The sequence below is a fragment of the Adiantum capillus-veneris genome, chromosome 24 (genome assembly GCF_014529385.1).
Source record: "Adiantum capillus-veneris isolate H3 chromosome 24, ASM1452938v2, whole genome shotgun sequence".
NCBI classification, from domain to species: Eukaryota; Viridiplantae; Streptophyta; class Polypodiopsida; order Polypodiales; family Pteridaceae; genus Adiantum; species Adiantum capillus-veneris.
The window spans coordinates 135,855,219-135,879,667 of NC_140954.1; the positions used below are offsets into that span (position 1 = coordinate 135,855,219).

The following is a 24,449-nucleotide window of genomic DNA, read 5'->3' on the forward strand; positions in this document are numbered from 1 at the left end:
GGGTCCAATGAGAGTTTAGTTGCATTATTAAATTACCTAAAGTTCTCACAAAAGGGGAAAGGGGAACACACGTGACAAGGCTGTCACTTATTCTTCTTAATTTTCATTGTCTTAGCTTTGCAGGGTCCAATGGGGTGTCAGCATGAGTATTTTGCAAGAGGGGTTGACCAAGAGAGAGGGGGGGCTGATTTTGGCAAGCCATTATGACACAAACACTCACACAATCTCATGTGTGAAGCAAAAAGAATCTCTCTCTCTCTCTCTCCTTATCAAGCTTTAATGGAAAGCTCATCACCTACTCCAAGCTTGTGAGAAGGGAGGCCTACACCAACAACTCTTGGCTTTGTGATGCAATTCTAACCAAGAACTAAGCTTCAATGCATGCTCATATCCTCTGCCATGCTAATTACTAAGCTATCGTATGCTAGTATGAGTGATTATGTGAGGAGATATACATCTTTCTTGTAAGACTACTCCTTCTTCCTCTCAATCTACTCTCATACCCCGCTAGCTCTCACCATCTTTGAAGGTGTGTGAGGTCTTGGGTCTGAGACCGTGAGGGAATTGATGTTGTGTTTTATAAGTGTTTTCTTAGCGCTTGAAGTTTCCATCTTCATTACACTAGCTAGTTATTGAAGGAACACAAAGAATTGTATTTTAAAATGTCTCCCTTGATGGGGGAAGCCTATAATACAAAGCCTTTTGGAGGGGGGACCGGCTCCATGAAAATCCGGTCCTTTACTGTTATCAATAGCTTAATTTCTCTCTCTTTTGAAGTATTGTTCATGCCTATCTAACTAGGTGTTATGCTTTTTGTTTCTCTCTCCACCCAAGCACTCTTGCTATGCTCATTAGGAATCTATTCTAATGAAATGCTCACTATGTCTATGCTATTTTCTGCTACACACAAGTTACTAAGCCATTAAATGTTACATTGGTATTAGAGCACAAGGTTTCTCTTTTCTTGCTCAAGAAGGGAGGTCCTCAAGCTAGCTATTAATGGCTCGTATTATTAATTGCAATTGAGTAAGTAGAGTAGGGATTTTTCAGCCTTGCAGTGTGTCTGCCTTCGTGCAGATAACCGGGCATCACCATTGAGGTCTATGGTCTTAATAGTGGAGTCCTATGGGGCTTGCCTACGGCTTTACCACTATTGAGCTGTTAGAATCTTTACAGGAGCCGCTACTGTTTTGGTGTTGAACAACCCTCTCTTCTATTCCTTGTAATTAATGATATTCGAGCCATAGGTACAGTAGCTTGAGTGTTTTTCTAAAGGGGTAAAGAGGAGCAGGAACTAGGGCTTGAAGTACCAAAGAGCACATAAAAAAATTGTTAGAATGGCTAAAAATAGTAAAGAGAGTGAAATTAATGTTGATAGCTTTGATTTGGTAATGAGCAAGCTACTAATGATGCCCCTATGCTTGTTAACTACCTTGTTTTTAGGCTTCAACAAGCCATGGGCAATCCATCCCTCTAAAGTTAAGTGCAATGGCAGCTACGTGCTCATGGGATTCTCCAAAATTCCCATCATGAAGGGAGAGTACCTAGGAAGCCTCCTTGTGAGACTTCCAAAAGAGGCCTCTCTCCGATTTAGGAAGAAGAAGAGGATCCGTACGAAGGGCTCAAAAATCTACTACTTGACGACACATCTCCTTCCCAAAGGAGAACTCAAGAGCCCCCACCAAAGGAATAAGAAAGAAGTGAGTCTCCTACCACCTCGGTGGAGATGGCTCCACAAAGACGGCAGGCAAAACACTCTCCATTACCTCCTAAACGGAGAAGACCATCACACACTTCTCCAAACCATAATTGAAAGAGGGATGACAAGAAAAAAAGAGAAGAAAAATAAGAGAAAGAGGTCACCCTCTTCTCCATCTTCTTCAGCATCTTCCTCTTATGAAGAAAGTGATGGTGCAGACAAGGAGGAACAAGGGAAGAAAAAGGCAAGAAAGAGGTCACCCTCTTCCCCATCTTCCTCAAATTCTTCATCTTTTGAAGAAAACGATGGTGCAACTTTTGAACCATCAAAGGGAAGAGGCCATAGGAAATCCTATGCCTGTGGAAGAGATCGTCCAAGCTCAAGAACTTCAAAGAGGGAGGAAATAGCATCTCTTTCCTTAACTACGATGGCACCTTTGGTGCTACAGACAAAGTCTTGGCTTTCATCCAACAATTTGATGCAGCGTTTTGAGATGAGGGCTTCATGGAGTCCTCTAAGCTATGCCATGTAGCTATGCATTTTCAAAAGTCCACCCGGCAATGGTGGTCTAGCCTACGGGCCAACGGTGAAGCTCCATGAACATGGAAAGCTTTAAGAGCTTCCATTATGAAGCAGTTTTAGCCACCGATGCCAAAGACAAAGTACTCATTGAATGGCAAAGCTTGAAGCTCTCTCCCTACAAATGAATTCACAAATATGTAGACAAGTTTTGAGACTTACATCTCAAAGCCACTGTCTTCAAAAAGATGGATTTTGGAGAGCAAAAACAAAAATTTGTGTGATCTTAACTGAAGAAATGGCGGAGTATGTTAACTCCCAAAGGCCACACACCATATATGTGTCCATACACCATACTATAGTGGCTTCACAAATCAATTTCCAAACAGGGGCTAAGAGAAATCATAAGCCCACAGAAAACAAGGGTTCCAATGAGCCTAAGGGGAAGGACAATGTCCAAAAGTCTCCTAAGGGCAATTCCAATAACAACAAAGCTAAGGAGAAGGGAGTTTACAAAGGAAAAAAACAAACTCTCTCTCCTAAAGATCTTGAGCGTTATCACAAGAATAACCGTTGTTTCAAATGCGGCAAGCAAGGACATGCCTACCGTGCTTGCCCCCAAAAGAACACCCGCCATGAGCTTCCTAGAGCTACCTTGGTTGAAATCCAAGAAGAGAAAGCTCACCACAAAGGATCCCCTCTATGCCATGCTTGGGGAAAGGTAAGAGAACATGATGCTTTTATTCTCTTTGACCCTAGTTCTACTCACAAAATCATATCCACGGAGTTGGCCACCAAGCTAGGCATCCAAGCCTATGAGATGGGAGATGTCCTACCCGCAGATGGTGCTTTCATGGGGCAAGAAGCTTCAGTCACTTCCTTAATTGGGAAATTGAGGCTCCATGTCCAAAGCTATGTGGACAAAGAGGACTTCTTTATCTCTCCTCGCAAGCACGAGGATGTAATCCTAAGGGCACCATGGTTTGATCACATGGCTGCCAATGTTAAATTCCCTGAAAGGAAAATCTACTTTAGGTTCAGGGAAAAATATATGTACATAGATGCCAAGGAGATGGGTAACACCATACCCATTGTACATACGCAAGCTTTCAATAATTCAATAAAGAGCTCTATTTTTGTGTACATGATTTTTGTTCAAGACTCTCAAAATGAACCTAATGCTTTAGCAAAAGAAAACATAAACAATTAAAAGTAATTAGAGTTATCCAATTTTCTCAAGGGATTTCAAGATGTTTTTATTGAGGACATCCCTTGTGAACTACCTCCTGAACGAGGCAATGATGACCATGCAATTGAACTCCTTCCAGGAAGTTCACCACCTAATAAACCTCCTTAGAGAGTTTATCAATCTCAACAAGAGGAGATTATGTGGCAAGTGCATGATTTAGTTGACAAGGGCATGGTTAGGCCTAGCTCATCTCCATTTTTTTCGTCCGTGCTATTAGTGCAAAAGAAGGACGGCACATATCGTATGTGTGTCGACTATAGAGCACTAAATAGGATCACTATCAAAAAAAGGTTTCCCATTCCACGGGTAGAAGACCTATTTGATAAGCTACAAGGGTTGACTAATTCAGTAGAATTGACCTAAAAAGTGGCTACCATCAAATAAGGATAGTTGATCAAGACATTGTAAAGACCGCATTTTGCACTACATTTGGTCTTTACAATACATTGTCATGCCTTTTGGCTTAACCAATGCACCAGCCCCATTCAATCGCTTGATGGAGAAGCTATTCATGCCTCACATAACCTATACTGGAGTGTTCTTTGATTATATCATCATCTACTCTAATTCACTAAACGAACACAAGAAACACCTCCAGGTAACATTTCAAGTTCTACGAGAGAATAAACTTTATATTAATCAAAAGAAAAGTGAGTTTTTCTTACAAGAGATTCAGTTTTTAGGTCACATTATCCGTCAAGATGGCATCCAAATGGATCCATCAAAGCTAGAGGTAATAAAAGGATGGCCTAATTTAAGGAATCTTCATGAACTAAGAAGCTTTATAGGTATGTGTGCATACTATAGACGCTTCATATAAAAGTTCTCAATAATAGCAGGACCATTACATTACCTAACAAAGAAAAATGTTATGTATACATGGACTGCCAAGGAGAACAATGCTTTTGAAAAGCTTAAAGAAAATCTTATCTTTCAACATGTGCTTACATTGTCGGATCTCTCCAAGCCATTTGAGGCCCAATGTGACACTTGTGGTGATTGCCTTGGAGCTGTTTTGCTCTAAGAAGGGCATGCCATAGCCTATGAAAGTCGAAGGCTTGACCCTATTGAGCAATCTCTAGGCATATATGAAAAGGAACTTCTCACAGTTCTACATGCCTTAGACTCATGGAAGCATTACTTGTTGGGGACTCCTTTCATTCTACAAACGGATCACCAAATTCTTTAGTACTTCATGACGCGGACCAAGCTTTCCGGCAAACAAATGAGGTGGACAAATTTTCTTTTGCAATTTCATTTTCATATTGTTCATGTTGTTGGCAAGCATAATCAAGTAGCCAATGCACTCTCAAGATAGCCGAGAGTGAATGCGGTTTCCATAGCAACTCACAATGATCTATCTTCTATGATAGATGATATGTTGTTGATCTAGATTTTAGAGATGTGATTTCAGCCCTTGCATTAGGGAAGAAAGAAGAACCATTTACTTTACATTATCTTCTCTATGGAAATATACTATGCGTTACTAACTCACTACATGAGAAAGTGATGTATGAATCTCATGCTCCTCCTTATGCGGGGCATAGAGGGATTCAGTTTACCCTAAACGGGATTGAAACATATTTATATTGGCGTGCCATGAAAGCAAACATACAAGAGTATGTTTCTAAATGTGTGGTATGCCGAAAGGCAAAGTTTCATAAGAGAAGCAACCTGGATTGCTTCAACCTTTGTGAATCTCTAATTCACCATGGGAGAGCATATCCATGGATTTTATCTTTGCATTGCATAAGTCTCATGGGAATATGGGAATATGGACGATAGTTGACAGGTTTAGCAAACAAGCTCGTTTTATGCCTATCAAAAAGACTATCAAAGCCCATCAAATGGCAACCCTCTTCATATCACAAATCTTCAAGTACCATGGCTTGCCGATGTAGTGTTGGATAGAGATTCTAGAATGACCAGTAATTTTTGAAAGGGTCTCTTTGAGAATTTAGGGACAATGCTAAACTTCTCTTCGGCCTATCACCAGCAAACGGATGACCAAAGTGAAATAGCTAACCTAACAATTCTTGATCTACTAAAAGCCTACGTAACGGAAGTAGATCAAAGTTCCTAATGGGAGAAGTACTTACCCTTAGTGGAGTATGCCTACAATAACACTATACATACTTCCACGGGAAAAGCACCTTTCAAGGTAATTGAGGGAATATCCAAAAGTCCGTTGATACTTAAAGTGCACGGGAAGATATTTGCTACAGATGAGTATAGCCAAGACCTACAAGAATCTTTCCAAAAGATTAAGGATGCTATCTCTATTTCACAACAAAGGCAAAAGGCTGCTACTGATAAGCACAGAAGAGCCCAAGTCTTTAAATAAAATGATTGGGTCTTACTTAAATTTCCCAACTCTCGATTAAGGCACACAACGGGAAAGAATCCTACGGGACACCAAAAGTGCTATGCTAAGTTATCAAAAAGGTACTATGGTCCCTTCCAGATTCTTTGACCAATCAAGGAATGGCCTATCAACTCAAGTTGCCTAGCCAATGGCTCATGCACAATGCTTTCCATGTGAGCCTACTAAAGCCTTACAAAGGAGAGCCACCTAAAGAACCAACTATTGAGGACCCACCAAAGATCAAGGACCAAGAAGAGGTGCTGCATCCCGAGTCCATTCTCCGACATGAAGACAAGGTATTAAGAGGCGATAAGACTATCCGACGGTATCTTATAAATTTTAAGAATTATCCTTTTGAAGATGCTAGATGGATGTAAGGCATACAATAAAAGGATAACTTAAACCTTGTCAATGCTTACAATGCTTCCCTAGAGTAAGAAAATGTACAAATGTTTAAAATGAACAAAGTTTTTGTCTTATTGAAGACTCTCTTTTTCTTTATTGTGCACAAATGTTCAGTAGTATGCATGCTTAGAATCAAGTTTGTGGAGACGACATCTTCCAAACACCAAGTAGAGCTTGTCACTCTACTATAGAAGATTGATAGGACTAATGCGCAGACATGCTTGCAACCTTAGGCTCTCAAGTGCCAAATGGATTAGTCATCCATTCTAGAACGATGTCGTAGGGTAAGATAGGTATCCTCTATCCACTAGAAAAAGGACTAATGAATAGGCTTTGTCTTCTCACCCCATAGTCAAGGAAGAGTATGATTTCAAGAGAGAGGTAATGTCATAATAACTAATATCTAATTCTCCTAAATGATTTTCTCATGTTAAACTGATCATTTAATATGGAAAAGTACCAGGGGAGATAAAGCTAGAATATTGGTTAAGCTGGCAGATTGGCCATAGTAGGGATCCAAAGGAGTGAAAATAGGGATTCAAAGGGGGGGGCATTTGCAAAAGAACGGTGTGCAACAATGGGCTCCAAATACCTTAGGGTTCAGCCCATTAAGACTTCCAAAATGCTAAGGTTTCAAAATTCAAAGGTAAGTCCAAATGGTCAAGCTTAGTGGAATTGGATGCTTTGTGTGTGTACAAAAAAGTCTTCAAGACTCCTACATAAGAGGGGGTGAACCCTGTAAGTAGGGGATGAGAGACAAACACACACTCACACTCACAGGCTCCCTTTACACAAAGGGAATAAGGGATCCTATTGGATGGCCATAGGTTATAGCTTGTCTCATCTTCCTCATCCTCTACAAGATCTAGAACCTCATCTATATCTATCGCTTCTATCTCATCTACAAACCTTAATTTTTGACATTTAGCACAAATGATAGGAGCTTGACCAACCATACATAAGCTTGATCGCACATCCTTTGTCTCATTTGGCATCACTTGAACCTCTTCCATAGATGGAGCCTCTCTAACCAATAACCTAGGTATAGGAACAACTCCATCCTTTGACAACCAAAGAATCCTCCACTCCTCCTACACAGGTAGACTTATTTGCATTGGCTTTGTCTTTCCTTCCACCACATCAATTGGCCTTGGCACCACCGGATTTGACAAACCTTTCCTTTCTTGACGGTTCTCAAAATCTTCTTAGTTTGGCCTCTTTCATAATCCATTGCTTCCCCATATGACACTAGTCTATCCACTTTGACTTTATCAAAAACATCCTAATGCATGCAATCCTTAAGCTTATTCAACTTCAAAAATCAACATTTTTTGCATTAGCTACCCAAAGGGCTTTGAATTCTCTCTCGAACTCTCAAAAGCCACCTTCCAAGCTCTGTTTCAAATCGTCTAGCTTATGCTCTACTTCATCAATCGTGCATCCACCACAAAATTGCATCCAAAGGCTGCTTCCAAGGCCACCCAATTTGGTTTTCTTCATCACATAACCCGTTGTCATGTTGTGGCACATACATAGTGGGACGAATGCTTAGAGATTTATTTTGTGACTTTTTAGATGCATGAGTATATTTCCCATAATGTACATATGCATGTCTAAGTATAAGAATAAGCTTTCTATCTCATCCTTGTATTTATATGAAGGATAGCATATTTTTACTTAACCGTTATAATGTATAATGGGGAAAAAAGTCAACAATTGTGCCTCTTTGACATAGGGAAAGAAGCATTAGTGTTATCTTTCTACTATCCCATTGGTGTATAGCACTCTAGCTAGGTCCTACAAATAGTGTGATTCCAAATAGATATATTTTCTATGTGGTTTTCATTTTTTTTCATATTCTATTTTAATATCTACTAGGAAAATATCAAATACTAGTGGAATACTAACTTGCATAATTTTCAAAGATGCACCTATTTTAATTCATTATTGAAAGGATTCTTTCAAAACTTTGTTAAGGAAAAATTTCATGCTTTCATATTGCATGAGGTGTCCATTGGAATCAAATAGAAATCTAGGCTAAGGGGACCACGAGTAGGCTTTTGCTGCTAAAAAGATACCCTATTAAGATGATTTTTTTACACATAGTTTCCAACCGATTTGCAAAAAACATATAATATGAGATTGTAGCCCATGAGCTGAGATTTTTGGACCTAATTTTTTATTTTATTTTTGGAGCCATGATTGAGGAGATATGTTCAAGACGGTGGACTTTAGTTTGCCCACATCATGTAGGAACAAATAATTTCAAACTTTGCTAGCTCTTATTCACACTAGCTCCTCTCTTGGGGGTTTTCTCTACCTATAAAAAGGGAGCTCTTCTTCTTTGAAAACCACTCAATAGAGGATGAAAGGATTAATGCATAATTGTACTTAGCCATCAACATAAACTTAAGCCCTTACACTTGCCCCTTGTGAAAGACTAGCCGATCTTATAATCATTCCTTGCAAGATCAACTTTAATCAAAGAAGGACTTGAATTTGGTGCATCAATCAAGGCTTAAGTATTCCTTGTCCTTATCTTTCCATCAAACTAGAAAATAACTCCCAAAGGGTTTGTCAAATAAGGTGTGCTTTGCTTGTAATTTTGTTGGTTTTTTGTTGTTTTTTTTTCATCTTATATCTCTATCTTTATCCCCAAATATAATTATTATCCACTTAAAATTCTATACCCACCCTTACCTCTATCTCTACTTCTACTTCTATCTCTATCTCTATCTCCATCTCCATCTCCATTTCTCTTATGTCCAAATTCTTTTTATTGAAGGCATTCAAGCAACGACACTCTGTCAAAGCAACAAGCAGCCTTCGTGGGAAGCTGTGCTAATGCACAAGATAAGCAGCCATATCTTCACATATAAACACTCTCACAAATCTCTCCATGAGCTCTAGGTTCTCCTTGCTATAGGTACAACTCTCCCCACAATATCTTTATTGCCCAAGGGTAAGAATAGGGTTTGGGAGTGAAACTTCTCTTCATTTCACTTCTCTTGCATCTACATTTTGCACATACTCAAGATATTTTAGATGAATAATGGTAATCCACATGATGTGAATTTCTTTCACTTCCACTCCGTGCGATCTTCTCTAACAATAACATATGGATTAATCATAAGATCCACTTCCAGCAACCCCTAGGGATTCACTTATATTTGGGGGAGATGTCACATGTGTGCAACCATATGCAAAAAAACCCTCTATCTACGGACCCCATAGCACTAACCCAACCCCCTATCTAATATTATAAAGAATCCATATACCCCTCTTTCCCTTTGTAATATATATATCGGTTGTAAAATTTGTCGTTTTTGAAAATTTTGATAGTTTCTTTTGTACATTGACACTAATTTTAAAATTTTAATAGTTTGCTTTATACATTGACACTAACTTCAAAATTTTGATAATTTCCTTTGTACACTAACACTAATTTCAAAATATTGTTATTTTTAGAATATGTGATAGTTTCCTTTGTACATTTTAGAAACCCTTTGTAGATTGACACTACTTTCAAAATCTCATGCATCAATGATGGGGAGCAAAAACAAGAGAGAGGGGAAGAGTGACATTTCCAAGGAGATTCCAAGTTTTCTATGCCTCCCTAAACAGCTAAAATATTGAAATGGTCCCCCTGTGGCTAGAAAAAAATTCTTTTTTGTAAGTCTCTGCCTATTTCTCTCAAGGCTTGTCTCAAATGTTCTCTATAGATAACATTGCAATAATTTTTGAAATCTGATCATTAAAACCAGAAACCATGCTAGAAAAATTGTTCTCCCTTTTTGCTAGTTTGTGCCTACTTCTCTCAAGGCTTGTAGCAAATGTTTTCTATAGATAACATTGCAATAATTTTTAAAATCTCATCATTGCAACCAAAATCCACACTAGCAAGTAACATTATTGATAAAAGAGGCTCCAAAGGAACATCGATAATCTTCATTGCCTACTTACCCTGGAGCAATGCAACAAGCAACGGCAACCCTAGCATTATATGATTGTTGGCTAGGCTAGGAAGCCAAGGAAGGCACATTTGTGCTGATAGATTGATGATCATTGGATGAAGACCTACCTCCCTCCCTCTTGTGGAGTTTTCAACATGGCCCATAGCAAAGCCAAAGTTATGGCACTTAGACAAATAAGAAGATAGTAACAACTAGTATGTTGACTTTTTTTGAAATTTTTCATGTCCATGATGATGAGGGGATGCCCCTTGCCAAGCGTTGGGTTTAAAACTTGCTTTTTTTGCGTTTTTTTCTATTGATTCTTCTAAGTACACTTATAATTGCACAAACAAACTACCTTAAATTTTAGTATAGCTAGAAAGCATTCTCAACTCTATTCATTCTATTCACGCAAGAGTTTAAATTCAAATAAACCTCATACTTTGTGCAACTTATGAATCTTACTTTCCTCTTCCTCGAACTCCTCTAGAAATCAAAGAGTTTTGAACGTTTTCTTTGAAGAGTTTGATAACATCTAAGTTTCAAATTGTAATGTCTATTGCCCGCAGAGGAGCAATCAGCATTACGGGAATGATTACCCGCACACTGTCTTACATTATATGAACAGCAAAACACAGGAAGGCAGAACATAAGATAGATTACAGCCAATAGAACATTGCCTTCTTCATTGATATATAATTGAACACAAACTACAAGAGAGAAGATGTATTTGATAACATGAACATTAGAGATATTCCCAAAGATAGGTATGCCCCCCCATATACAACCGCTGCTCCAGCGTAGATTAGGAACGGTGCAAAACCCTCGTCCTGTCTTATGATATCCTGTGAATAACTCCCCTAAAGCCGCATGACTCCTAGTCCGCAATGTCCATACCTCCGCAGGACCACAGGACCGCACTGTGCGGCTTATGCCGTAACACCTAGCACGCATGGTGGATTGCGCAAACCCACACCTTAGCCCCTCCGTGTGGAAGGTTCCGGTTGTTGTTCTTCGACCTGCTCTGGTGAGGAAGAGATGTCCATATAGCCAAATCCTCAAAAATCTTCACGATGAGCCCGATACACCTCGGCCAATAGATGTGGATCTATCTCAGTGTGCTCCATTCCAAGGATCCCTTGAAATAAATTGTGTTGGAAAAGAAATAGACTGAGGTGCCTGCGGCAAAGGAGCAAGAGGCATATGCAGAGGATAATATCGAGACAGGTATCTATTTAGTGCAGTCCAAAAATGAGGACATGGTGGAAGACTGAGGGAGAAGGAATGAGACAAAGTCTCCACCCAGAAACATAACCTGCGCCGCTCCTTACAAAGGCGATGAATCACTCGCTGCAAACAAGGGACGTGAGCCTGGGCCTCAGCACAATCTTTTGTAGCTTGCACCCAATCAACAATATGAAAACGTTCTGGGACAACATTCTTACCTCTATCAATATTCGATGGCTCAGGTTGCCTCATCACCACCTGCTAAGTTGGTCGATGCGCTATCACCTCAGCAGACAGCCTTGTTCTCCAACTCAGTATTTGATTCTCCAAAAAATCGTGAAGGTCCTGCTGCATCTCCACTGCTAAGGCATCCAGATCATTCATGTTGATCATCACATCACCAGGATGAGATGCTAAGTAAGTGGCAAGGCTATTCTGCATTCGCAATTGGAGCAATTCATCTTGAATAGGAAGCCACAAATGCAGAATTAGCCTCCCTGAGTACTTGTATTTCTTCAGTTTGCCGCCGAGCTGCCGTAATTAATTCAAGATTTTGATTTGTTAAATCGGCAATGCTAGCCTGCAAAGCCGTTACCTGCGTTTCCAGCTCTGTGACTTGTGCCTCAGTTGCGGGAGCTAGCCAGACCGAACGAATAGACTCCGCAAGACGCTACAAAAATGTGCCGCATGCCTGGAGTTGGTCAGAGGGGTTTGCGGTCGTCGCCTCCCAAGGCAAAACTGCAAGAAGGGTGCCTTCTGTCGAAGCAGCTGTGTTAGTGACTCCAAAATTTCCTAGTTACGAGGAAATGTCCATCCCCACAGAGACAGTCCCAACGGGAGTGGAGGTTGCTGCCCTTTCCTGCATTCTACATCTTCAGCGTGCAACAACAGAATCCTCTGGCACGGTGGATGTCGAAGTGGGAGGTGGTGTGGAGAACAAGTTCTCCTCCCGACCTCGCTTCCGATTCCGGTTCGATGTTCGTGCAGTGGCCATCTCCTATGCACTAAGGGCTACCACTGTAGTCGATTGTCCCGAGCATATCCACAATACGAGAGGGGTTTGAGTCACCCAAACATCAGGCACTTCTTGACTCTGATTTTGTGGCAAGGGTGTTGCAGTACCACGTACTACAAATCTATCATCTTCAAAATGACACAGAGGGCACAGGGTGAGCTGGAAAACTTCTAATCTTTTGATCCCGTCAATTAGAGCTATGTTGAAGAAGTTATGACAGTTTGAAGTTGAGTGGATTGCATATCCGTACCAAATTGGATAACTATAGATGAAGGGTTAGGGTTGAAGTGAATGCATTGCCTTGAAGTGCTCATCTAGAGCGCGTCGATCTTTTGAGATCGGAAATCAGAGTTTTGGTTTCCAAGATATTGCCAGTTAAAGTTTCATCAGGGGCTAGTGCTGTGCTAGGTTGGTCACCTCGATCAGTGTGCCATCTCAGAGTTTTTGGATTGTCAACCAGGTTTTGGAATGCGGTGCACTTACTAGATCAATAAGTGCTCAAGGAGCATCTTGTCCAAAATGTCATCTCCTATAGTGCATTGATAACTGGGTATGCTCAGTTGTAATTGAGTTCGGCACTCGTTTAGTCAAGATTATGCCAAATAGGGCAATGTCATGGGAGGTGCAGATTGTTTTACACCAATGCTAGAAGTTCTTGGAGCCAAATGATATGCTTAGCATTGCCTTGGTCATTATGTATGTTAAATGAGGTGCCCTTAAGAAAGCACATAAAGTTATTGATGAGCTTTCAGTGCAAAAAGTTTTCTATTGGGAAGCGTGTTGCACCTAGTTATGCTTCATCAAAGGCAAGGGAGGAATTGAAGCCCGTGGGTTAACAAGCAAGGCTCGAGGCCAAGAAGGGAGGCTCGAGGGCAAGAGAGGAGGATCGAAGGCATGGGAGAGGGAGATCTGTCTTTATCTCTCTCGACTAAGCCTTGTGAGGAGCAAGGGGAGGTAAACCCACGAGGTTAAGCAAGGCCCATGAAGAAGCTCAAGGCTTGGTGGGTTCTGCAAGGACATGAACGTGATGAACGAAGAAACGTGAAGGCTTGAAGGAAAAAAGAACAAGAGCCTGGGTTGAAGAGGGAACAAGGAGGATGGAGGACAAGGTGAGGAGATCTCTCCCCCTCTCTCGACTAAGGCGGACTCTCGCTCTCTCTATCTCTTTTTCACTCAACCTTGGGAAGAGAGAAGGATCTTGTTCTCTCTCTCTCTCTCTCAGCAAGCTATCTTAGGACTTCAAGGCAAATCCCTTTCTTGACATCGAGACTGAGGGAAGTACCAACATCAAATAGGGCATGAGGGTAAAGAGGGAAGAACGAAGGAGAGAGGCGAAGCTCTTTAAAACCTGCAAGGTATAGCAGGGGAGAATCTTTTCTCTATCTCTTTCTCGGCATGAAGAAAGCACAAGCTCTCTCTCTCTCTCTAACTCGGAATTTCAAGACAAATTCAAGGGCTACATAGGAGGTCTTGAAGCCAACGCGGCGGTGGAGTGTGACAGAGAAACTTTGCCACCATCTTTAACATCATCAAGGGGAAGGGCAATACTAAAAGAAGAGCTTTGAGAATTTTTGAAAGCAAAGAATGCAAGAGATTTGAGAAGCTTAAGGGGGATTGAAGCAGGAAAAGAGCAACAAGGCATCATTGTCATCAATTTAAGATGTTAATCATTTTGATAAGTCCTAGAGCTGTTAACCATCCACTTAATCTCGTAAAGGGATCCTAAACTCCTTGTTTTTAGTTTATTCAAATGATGGTGTTGTTAACATCCACCTTGGTTAATGATTAAGTTGCACTTAAGGCACTACTCAAATTAATATTGATTATGGTAATTGCCCAGGATTTCAGTGTCGGTTGATCTCTTTCTCCCGCGCTTCCCACAACAAGGGGCCCTACGCCTTCTCGGTTCACGTTGCAACTCTATATTGTCGAGGAAGACGTCCATGGGCTCTTTTGTAGGGCTACATCAGCTCTTTCACAATGACTCCTACATCACCATTTCTTTATTAAAGGGCACCACATAAAAGAAAAAGCACACACGCTTTTACCATAAAGTGATCCAGCTTGGGGTACGCTTCCATATTGGTTGTTGGTGAAGAGGCTATGAATTGAAAATATGGTACTTCCTACTAACCTCGTCCAAACTTGTCACCAACTTTGTCTGCCGGCTTCTAGAGTCCGACCTGGTGCAGCCCACACACCCTTGCCCATGTCATTACCATGCTGAGCAACCATCCTCAAGACCCTTCTCTCTCTCTCTCTCTCTCTCTCTCTCTCTCTCTCTCTCTCTCTCTCTCTCTCTCTCTCTCTCTCTCTCTCTCTCTCTCTCTCTCTCTCTCTCTCTCTCTCTCTCTCTCTATCTATCTATATATCTATCTATTTAGCCCTCCCGAGTCCCAACTAGACAGCAAATTGTGAAATAGCCTTGCAAGGTAGGCTTTGCCAAGACATTCAGCTCCCACTAAAGGCTTCGATATCAGACCCTTGTCACACTCGGATAGGGAATGAGCGGCCAATTGAAATGTTGAATTCTAATTTTGCAATTATTTCAAACATGGCTTTACAGTAGGTACATTGACTACATTCATCTAACTTGTGATCCCTAGATTTTCACTTTGAACACTAGGTCTCAAGTTTGTTGATTGGGGTTCTAGCCTTCTCCATTTTAGCAAGTTGCTTGGACATCTCCTCGAGTTTCTTTGTCCAAGATCCTTTCTTTTTTCTCTTGCCCTTATCATATCAATTGCTATCAAATAAATTGGAGCTAGAGGTGCAATCAAACTCCTCAGTTTTCATTGTCAATGTCCTTGAGCTCAGCATATTGTTCAAAGGCTTGAATATGGACATCTGGCTCGCCTTTCTTTCCTCCTTTGAGCACATGAAAGACAATCTTTGAATCAGAGGATCTTTCATGGTGCCTAGACTTTGCTTTTGATATTGACTTGTGTTTTCTAGTCCTTCTCTTGATGTAGTGATCAGTATCTACATCCCACTTGTCATTATCATCCGTTTTAGTTACAATATTTGGGTCTGGTTTCTGCTCTGTCTTCGTGTGTCCTAACTTGTGACTCTTTCTGCTTCCATCACTCTCATCTATATGTTTTTTGCTTTTTCCCTTTTCTTTCCTCTGAGACTCACCAAATTGAGAGTATCTCTCTACTCTTTCCGACCACCGATACCTCGATCTTGTAGAGTACTGGGATTCATCCTGTTTCTCCGCCTCTAGCTAATCCAAGGTTGGATCGATTTCATTGCCACCCTATGTGTTAGTGTCAAAGTCTCGCTCTCACTCCTTTGGGATTGGAATAACATGATTTGGATTGTCTACAAATATGGTTGATGGTCTTCTGCCATAGCCAACTCTTTTGGGCAGCATGACTGAATTTGGCTAACTCGGAAATCCGATTGGGAGAGAGATTCCTTATCAAGAGCAGTTCATCTCACCACCGTGATTGTTAAAATGGAATGAGTTGGTCACTTCTGACATTTATTCGAGGTTGAGTTAGTAGAGTTAGCTAAACCAGTTCAAAACAAAGACAAGACAAAACTAAAATGGAAATTGAAAAATGATATTGAAACTAGAATATATTCAAATAAGTACAATTGGTAATGAGTACAATAGCATGAGCCAAAAGGATGCTCTGAGATTAATGATAAAAGAGAAGAGTACAAGAGCACAATGTCCTGATGTTGTGCATCCAAAGGGGGAAACTCAGAGAAGATGCCGCTTGCTAGGTGTTGTCAGCTTGAGACAAATTGTTGGTACTTCCGTTGAATTGGCATGCTAATAGAGTGGAGCTCGGCAGTGGTTTGGTCGATATCATGCCAAATATGGTGCACTTAAGAGAGCAATAAGTGCTCCAGGAGAATCTTGTCTGAAATACGCATTTGTGTCGTATTGACAACAAGCTAAACAAATTAGGGAGCAACATGTTTAAATTTGTCCTTGGCTTTTAAATTTCACAAATTCTTCTACTCATTCTACATTCTACATCAGTATCTGTATTATAAACATCAAACAGTTTCACTAGTATATATAGTTCCATTCTCAATTCACTTATGTTCTTTCATGTTGTTAAATGAAATGGTCGTCAAATTGTGTCAACGTAGCTAACGAAGCACTCTAGTTTTCTTGGTGCCCTAGGCGAGCGCTTTTACAGAGGCGGGCTTGAAAATGCTCCTTTTTGCAATCGTGAAGTGCTGCTTTCTAAAACGCTTACATGTTGTAGCTTGTTTTGTGTAGCAATTGAGAGGCAACCAATCGGAGCTAGCCCTAGTGTCTCGAGACAGAGCTTCAAAGGGTGTTTAAAACGCTAGGACCCAAGGGAACCCCAATCGCCGGCATTTTGATGGCATCTTGATATGTCATCCCAACAGTGCTACTGCATGGGTAGGAGAACTTTTCCATGACCTTGGTGGTGTTTAGAAGTGCTCCAGCAGAGTGAGCATCTTGAAACACTGCGAGCTTGAGCTACGATACTGGACCTTTGACAGTTTCGATGGTAAATCTTGTACCAAGTTTTGAGGGCCATTACCGAGGGCCTCGACGAAGAAGAACCAGAATAACATCAACAATCAACTACGGAAAGTGGATCTGCCACCAACACCACTAGCAGTCTATGCATGACTGAAGTTCTTAAGGGAGATGAAGATGTTTGTTTGGCTTCAGAATGTGAAGCCAAAGGCAAATGCATGAGTTCTCTAGAGGACAGAGGCAGAGGCAAATTTGACAAGAACGGCAGGGCGAGTGTTCAGTTAGTTGCCTCGGTACCCATGAGGTCCGAGTCGCTGTAATAAATGAGAGAAGACACTTTTTTTGCTCGAGAATACAAAAACAAAGGCAAAAGCAAGAAGTCACAAGCGGTGGAAGGCAAAGGCAAGCTTGACAAAGATATCGGTTGATAAAGATTTGACAAAGGAGATCGGCATGGCGTACATGGTGGGGCCACAGTGGCCACGACACCAGATTTCTAGTCAGGTGGTCATCGTCGCAAGTAGCTTCAACCAGGGAGAGGCTTGTGAGCGGCAGAGAGGGGCAAAAAAAGCTCCCCTACAAATGATGTGGACCTATGTGTGTTGGGAGTTCAAGTTATTGGTGTTTGAACCCGTGGATCGAAGTTCAAGGCACATGCATTTGGCAAGTAACCATCACGACGTATAAAAACACAATAGATGTGCATGCCAATCCATTGTTATTGGTGGGACTATGGACAAGATGTGTTTTCAAATTTCATTGTCTAGGAAAGTTTGGACGAGATGCGTTCACAATTCACGAATGGAAATTTTTGGACATAATGTGGTCTACATTTCAATTTTTTATGAGGCAAATTGTGCTCAAACTGGTATTTTTCCAAGGTAAAAATTTGGTCAAAATTACCGAGGTGTATCCAATAGTCCAAGGCCTGTGCTAGGGTGTCCATGGTAGCTTCTTCATCGACTTGGTCTTCATGCATATGTCGATTGAGGTAGAGGGGCCAGTACAATGGCATCATATCAAAAGCAAGCGGATTCTTCCATGTCAAAGGAACGAGTCAGGTCACCTATATTTTTTATTTTCGCTCCAATGTGATGAATCGCCCATGTAAAGATACGCTCTCAACTGCGTTGCAAGCAGCTACTTGCTTTGTAAAATTAGCACAACAAAATAGTGTGGCAGTCGGGGTCCGGTAGAAGAATGATTTCGAACTCACGAACTCACAGCAACAAGGCGAACACCTCAACAGTTAGCTATCTGCAACCACGTGATGCAGAATCGAGATGTGTTAATACTTGCTGTCTAATACTTGCTCCCTTACCTTATGACGTCCAAACAAGGTGTTAAAGTTATAGCATTTAAAGTGAATAGCCCAATATTTATTTTGGCTTTATGTATTGATTTTACTTATTTGTCAAAGTCTTGGGTAAGGAGATTTGAGAAGGTGAGTATAGAAGCACTGCCTTCTAATCAAATTTGTAGAGGTAAATTTCACATTTTAAAACCATGGTTTTTCTTAGCACACTAGTGTAAGGGTCTTACCATAGCACTAGGTATCACAATTGCTACCTGGTTGGTTGACTGGAGGCTAAGGGTTTGTTTCAACATGAGGAATTGATCTTACAGGGGTGGGTGGGTGTGTGTGTGTGTGTGTGTGTGTGAGAGAGAGAGAGAGAGCCCTTTTTCTTATATTTGGTGATGGATTTGTCATGTAATTATGTATGTCCTGCATTTAATCCACTCACAAGATATCAAACTTAATAACTTGCACCTTTTACAATGCTGTTGTCACCTTTGTTCATCGGTTGCCCACCAGCTTGCAATCACATTCCTCCAAATGAGCTACTACTACATATGCAAGAAACAGAGCCCCTTCTATGCTTGATGCTTACTGACACCAGAGCTAAATAGGCCCAATGCTGCAGCTTTCACTTGGCGCCGAGCGGCTGCCAAGCAATGTTGCTAATTGATCCTAATGACAAGATCAGTCTGTATACAAAGTGATGCCATTCCCCAAATGGACCTCCCCTCTTGGAGGCTGCAAATCGTCCCATTCAGACATCATGAAGTCTGTTGACACAGAACTACTTCTGCGATGCCCACCACGGGGGCTCTCAAATGGAGAATATCCATGCTCTGAGGTAGGAGAAGGTGGGAATTGTACGATTGGCGCATGGCTGCATGACCGCCATATGTCGCGTTGAAACTCAGGAGGAAGTTGCTCACCAGAATCCCCATGGAGATACCCTCTCTTAAGCCAAGCATCCACTGCCATCGGTGTAGGAGGTCCCATAAGTTCGTCTCCTTGCACATGCTGCCTTGCTGTATCATTTGCCATTAGAATACCTCCAAGTCTCCCATTTCTCTCATCCATGACTGAAGCAGCTTCATCGTTATATGAAGAACAGTCCTTCAATTGTTGCCATGGCACAGCTCTAATCATAGAATTTCTTGGATCTCTTTCTTGGTGAGAATGTAGTATGCTATGAGGAAACCGACCTTGAAGATACATATTCTGATGATTGTAACCCTGTTCCATGAGGCCCTCATTGGTGATGTCATTAAGTGTATAGCCATTTGGGAGCATAGCCCTAGATTGTCTGTCTAAACTAGCTGGAAACCATGCATTCTGCCCCTCAAAGCCTGATAATGCTCTTGCTGGAGACCAGACATCATCATTGTGTCGCCCATGTTTGGGCCGCAACTTATCCCCAACAGAGAGCACATCAGAGCTCTTCGGACTCGGAACTTCTACCAAATATGAAGACTCAAATCCCATGTGACTGTTGCTTCTTGAGATAGAACCCCAATCAGCCATGGATGGCGGATATGTTATCTGCAAATGTGGATTGTCATATTGAAACACGTGTGGAGCCAATGGCCCCCTATCCATGGCCCAACATATGCATCCCTGTTGGCTCCATTCAGCAAGTCACAAGATGGTTTTCACTCATAGAACGCATTGCTCTCCAGAAAAGTGTTTTCCATAGAGGGTGTAGAGAGTGTGCTTGTCGAGGACATTAAAGGCCTACGTTGCAGCTGAGCTTTGGGGCTTGAGAATAACCTCTTAGCCAACCTTTCTCTTCTGTCTATCCCTTCCTCCATGTGGGTACAGTTTTTGGCCTCCGGGGCAGTGACCCTTTCCGATGAGCTATTGATAATCTCAGGCTGGTTGCTGCTCTCTACGTGATAACTCTCCAAACCTGCTTCTTGGCCCCTATCTAGCATATTTGCTAAGTGACCCGCAACCCCCTGGAGCTTAGCACGTAGTGGCTGCTCCTCAGGAAGAGCACCCACCTCTTCTTCTATCTGCTGTAGCAATGCTTTTAATTTTGTTGTGATACAAAGCCTGCAAAAAAGTAAACATTAGGAATGATAATAAGACAATTTGGCATACAGAACAGAAGCTTCAGCCTTGAAAAATTGTAAATCTAAAGCCTAATTGGAACCATCTAAGCATGAAAAAGGATCGTCAACAATAAGATTGACAAGTATACCCTTGTTGGATGCTTTGCCCTGTCCCTATATCACCCTTTACAATAGGGGTGCCATCAAGCATACGATGATCTTGGCAAACTTCTTTCTTATCATGGTCATGCTCCATCAAGCATCGGTGCGGGTGCTCAGCAATGTCCCTCAAAGGGACACGTGCTTTCCTCTCAACTGGATTAGCACCAGGAGCATCGCTGGTGCCATTTGTATCTTCAGTACCCTCCACAACGGATAAGCTCCCATGCAGCTCAGTCACACATTCCAAAATGCCCATGCTCTGGGTGCTGCTTTCATCTCTTTCCCCTTTTCCATGTTGAATGGGGGAACAAGGAACCTCTCCAGACAACTCTTTTGCGCCTTCGCCGTAATCTGATGGTGAAGCGTCACCCGTTGAATTCCCATTCAAATCTGTAGGGAACAACAAGACTCTGTCCATAAGAACGCCCTTTGCTTTCAACGCCAAAAACACCTTTACCATTGCAGCTTCAGCTTCTTTCCTGTGCTTAATCTCTGTCTCGAGGCGGATATGCAGGTTATTGACCTGCATAACAAAAGAGGTTACTCCTCGCAAGCACTTTGTGCACTTCACAAACCAAAGCTGGTGTACATAGATGCTGAGTATCCTTTCTCATCAAGGTCAAGCTTGCCCAGGGAATGAGGTGAATGCAAAGAAAAGGGATCCGTTGGAACCCAAGATACATGGATTCAAATGATGCAGAAAGAGGTAACCAAGTTCTAAAGGTTATCATTTGTCTACACTGGTATGTCATTATAGAAGACATTTCTTAAACTATTACTTCTTTAGTCCCTGCATCTGTTTTGCAAGCCACTTGTTTACCCCACCTCTGGCATAGCTACAAATGATACAAAAGCTTGGTACAAATCAGCGAAAGGTAGAGAATCAGAACATAGTGATGCCTCTTGATCACATTAAGTTAACACTTACAACAATGGAGCCCGTAGCAGACAAATTAGCCACTCCTTACAGCCACCGTCAACGGGGATTCTACAGTACCGCTGGCATTCATGCAATTCTCTAGGATTAAGTGTAATTGCTAATAAGATGTCATTGTTGAGATACCACCATTCCTCATGCAATTCTCTTATAGGTTTAGTGAAATTGCTCATAAGATGTCGCTGTTGTCTACGGGGATTCTACAGTATCATCACTCCTCATGCAATTACTTACATTGAAATACTTACCTAAAAACACTTAAGGAAGCTGTCAAGCATTTAACACTGCTTCAAAAGAATCTAACAATCAAACGTGTAGATGTGCTTTCAAGACTTAGCATACCTTCTCGGACATTTCCTGAGCTTGTTGTCTAGCATTTCGATGTGGCTCGATCTGCCAGCAACCTTGCCCTGAGAAATTCTATGGTCTTAGCTGATAAATCATCCATCGTAGCCATATTACTGCCCAAGTTGAGAAAACTAATTTACACAGCATATCTGCTGCCGATTGAGCTACAGCACAGCAAAAGAAGCACAAACAAGAGAACCCCGTGCACCGACAGGGGTTTTGATAGACACCCACATTAAGAAAGTTACCTTTCAACAGTTTGTGGATTGAAGACATTGTCTGCCACAGCTTCATGCTTGACTTTCATTATTGCCATTCACTGTTCTCCACTGAAGTGCAGAATAATAAAATGGCTACATGGTGCAAGAGAAAAACTATCTCTGTTGCCTGAAAACTGAAAGAACATGAATTGGACAAAGCTAAGCTAGTTTTAGTCAGTCACACCTGTGTGTGTGTGTTTTTTTAAATATGAAAAATCCCCTCATAATTGAATCATACTTAAACAATTGAGTTAGATAATATATTAAATAACAATATTTTTAAAACCAAGATGTCATAAATCATTTCATATACACCAATACAACATTCTGTATCTAATGGATAATACAATCATTTAAATCAAAAATATGATCTTGGATCACTACAATATAATATTCGTATCATATGTGCCCATCCTTTGGGATGAGCTTCCACTACATCCACATGTAGAAGAATCCAGCTGGTACATTTGTTGGTACATTGGACGATCTTCCATTACTGCTGTAGTTTTTGTTGTAATCCCAAGGAAAGAATCTCTTACCTACCACCATCCAAGAAACACAAGTCTTTCAGAACTAGCATTACTTGGGAAGACAGGTGTCAACGACTCCCTCCCCTTGTTATTGGTGTCAAAAATTACAACACAAACTACCACCATAACAAAGATCTAATATCAAGTTTGAGCCATTTATTTATGCTATTGTTTACATCTTTTAATTCTAGAAAAAATTGGGCAACATCTCCTTTGTAAATTGGATCAATTTTCAAAAGTCCAGTCTACTACCATCTCTTGCGAGACCCCCACTTAAGGATTAAGGCTCTTTTAATTTGAATGAATTTCAAAGTAAAACATTTGTGTTAAAAATTATGTACTTATCCAAGAGCATCAAAAAGTACTTTGTAACTGTGAAGTCACCACTATATACTTACCTTCATCAGAAGTGATTTCCTGCATACAAATATAGAAGTACATATCTATAAGGCCATTTTGCTAGGTGGATGTTTAAAGTTGGACAGCATATTACTTACATACAGATTGTATTTCAAAAGTTTGAGTCATTACCACTTCCTCAAAAATCTTTACCAGAGGCATAAGCCTATTTATATAATTTGCTTGAGCTCGAAAGATCGATAATATCTTAAACGATTAAGTAAAAATCCAAAAATAACTTAATCTGTGTAAACTAGATCTGAGTGTCGAGCTAGAATCCATGGAGGTAGCGCAATGGAAGTTGTATGCACCAATAAGGCTAATGCTTAATTTCTTCTGTAAAGTCAACCTAAAAAGTCTGCAATCATTATTCTATACTATGTATGCAATTTCGACAGCATTTCCTTTGTATATGCTCAATCATTTCAAAAATCCAGTCCATGCCATCTCCCATGAGACCCTCACATGAGGTTGTATGCAACAAATAGTGATACTCATTTTCCCATACAAAAAAGGGGATTTAAGAACTTCTGTCACAATGGATTAAGAACTCGCATTTGTTACCATTACCAGTTCAGCACCCATCATAGTACATACTGAAATTCTTCCTTGCAAAGAACATCATGCAAAAAATTCAAACGATAAGCCTGCAAAGTCTGTAAAAGTCATTGTGCATCTGTCTATGTACAATGCTATAGTATGCCAAAAAACTGAACCAAATCAAAACCGAAGTAGAGATCGTATCAATAAAGTGTTAAGTAGGTGCAATAGGTTTAATTAAAAGACCAGAATTTCCATTTATTAAAAAACCAAAAATCCTGAGTAGGTGCGAGGTTCGTAAATCTGATGTCAATTCTAACATCCCAAAGGTATTATGTATAACCCAATTTTTATTAAGTATTAGCTGAGCATGAGCATTGCCACCATTTGACCGTTTTTCCCAAAAAAAACCATAGATCATCTTTAAAAGACATTAAAATCTACAACCAGTTCAAGTTATACATAATCCAAGCCCAAAAAACGAGTAGGTAGGTTTAATGCACAACATGATGCGCATCCATAAGGAAGCCATAACCATGTAGCCTTTTTTCAGTGTATAGATTAAGAAGAAACAACCCAGATTTTACATATAATATAAGCTTCCACACAGCTACTAGTTCAGCTTTCCAATCATTAGTGTACTTTATTCATGTGTTATGCATATAGAAAAAACTGATGAAAGGATATCTTATGATCACATTATCAATCTGTACTACACAAGCATTGTGAGTATGTCCATAAGACCCCAAGTTATTGATGTGTCAATGATGTGTCAATCTGATCTATGTAGAGGTAGGTGGTCAGATAAACGCCCTCAAACAAAGGGAAAAGGTCTTCAAGCATCTTAAACAAATTTTACGTGAATAACTACGCATAGGTAGAAAATTGAAGGAGAACGATACTTTAGCAGAAAGATAAATTCTAAATGAGCTGAGTAGGTGAAGATGCACCTACCTGAATGTTGTTCTTCCATTTTCTCATATATGGCTCTGTAGCAGTTGGGTTCTATTCATCGCAAG

At 40.8% G+C, this 24,449-nt stretch overlaps 1 pseudogene across 1 annotated transcript; it reads right to left on the reverse strand.

The window, feature by feature from the left end:
* Positions 1-18,699: 18,699 nt before the first annotated feature.
* On the reverse strand, positions 18,700-22,385 carry LOC147427204 (uncharacterized; annotated as a pseudogene). Its single transcript, XR_015186285.1, has 4 exons — positions 21,950-22,385; positions 21,696-21,814; positions 20,404-20,939; positions 18,700-20,255 (listed from the first exon to the last, which is right to left on the reverse strand). The product of XR_015186285.1 is annotated as an uncharacterized LOC147427204 (transcript).
* Between the last annotated feature and the right edge of the window lie 2,064 nt (positions 22,386-24,449).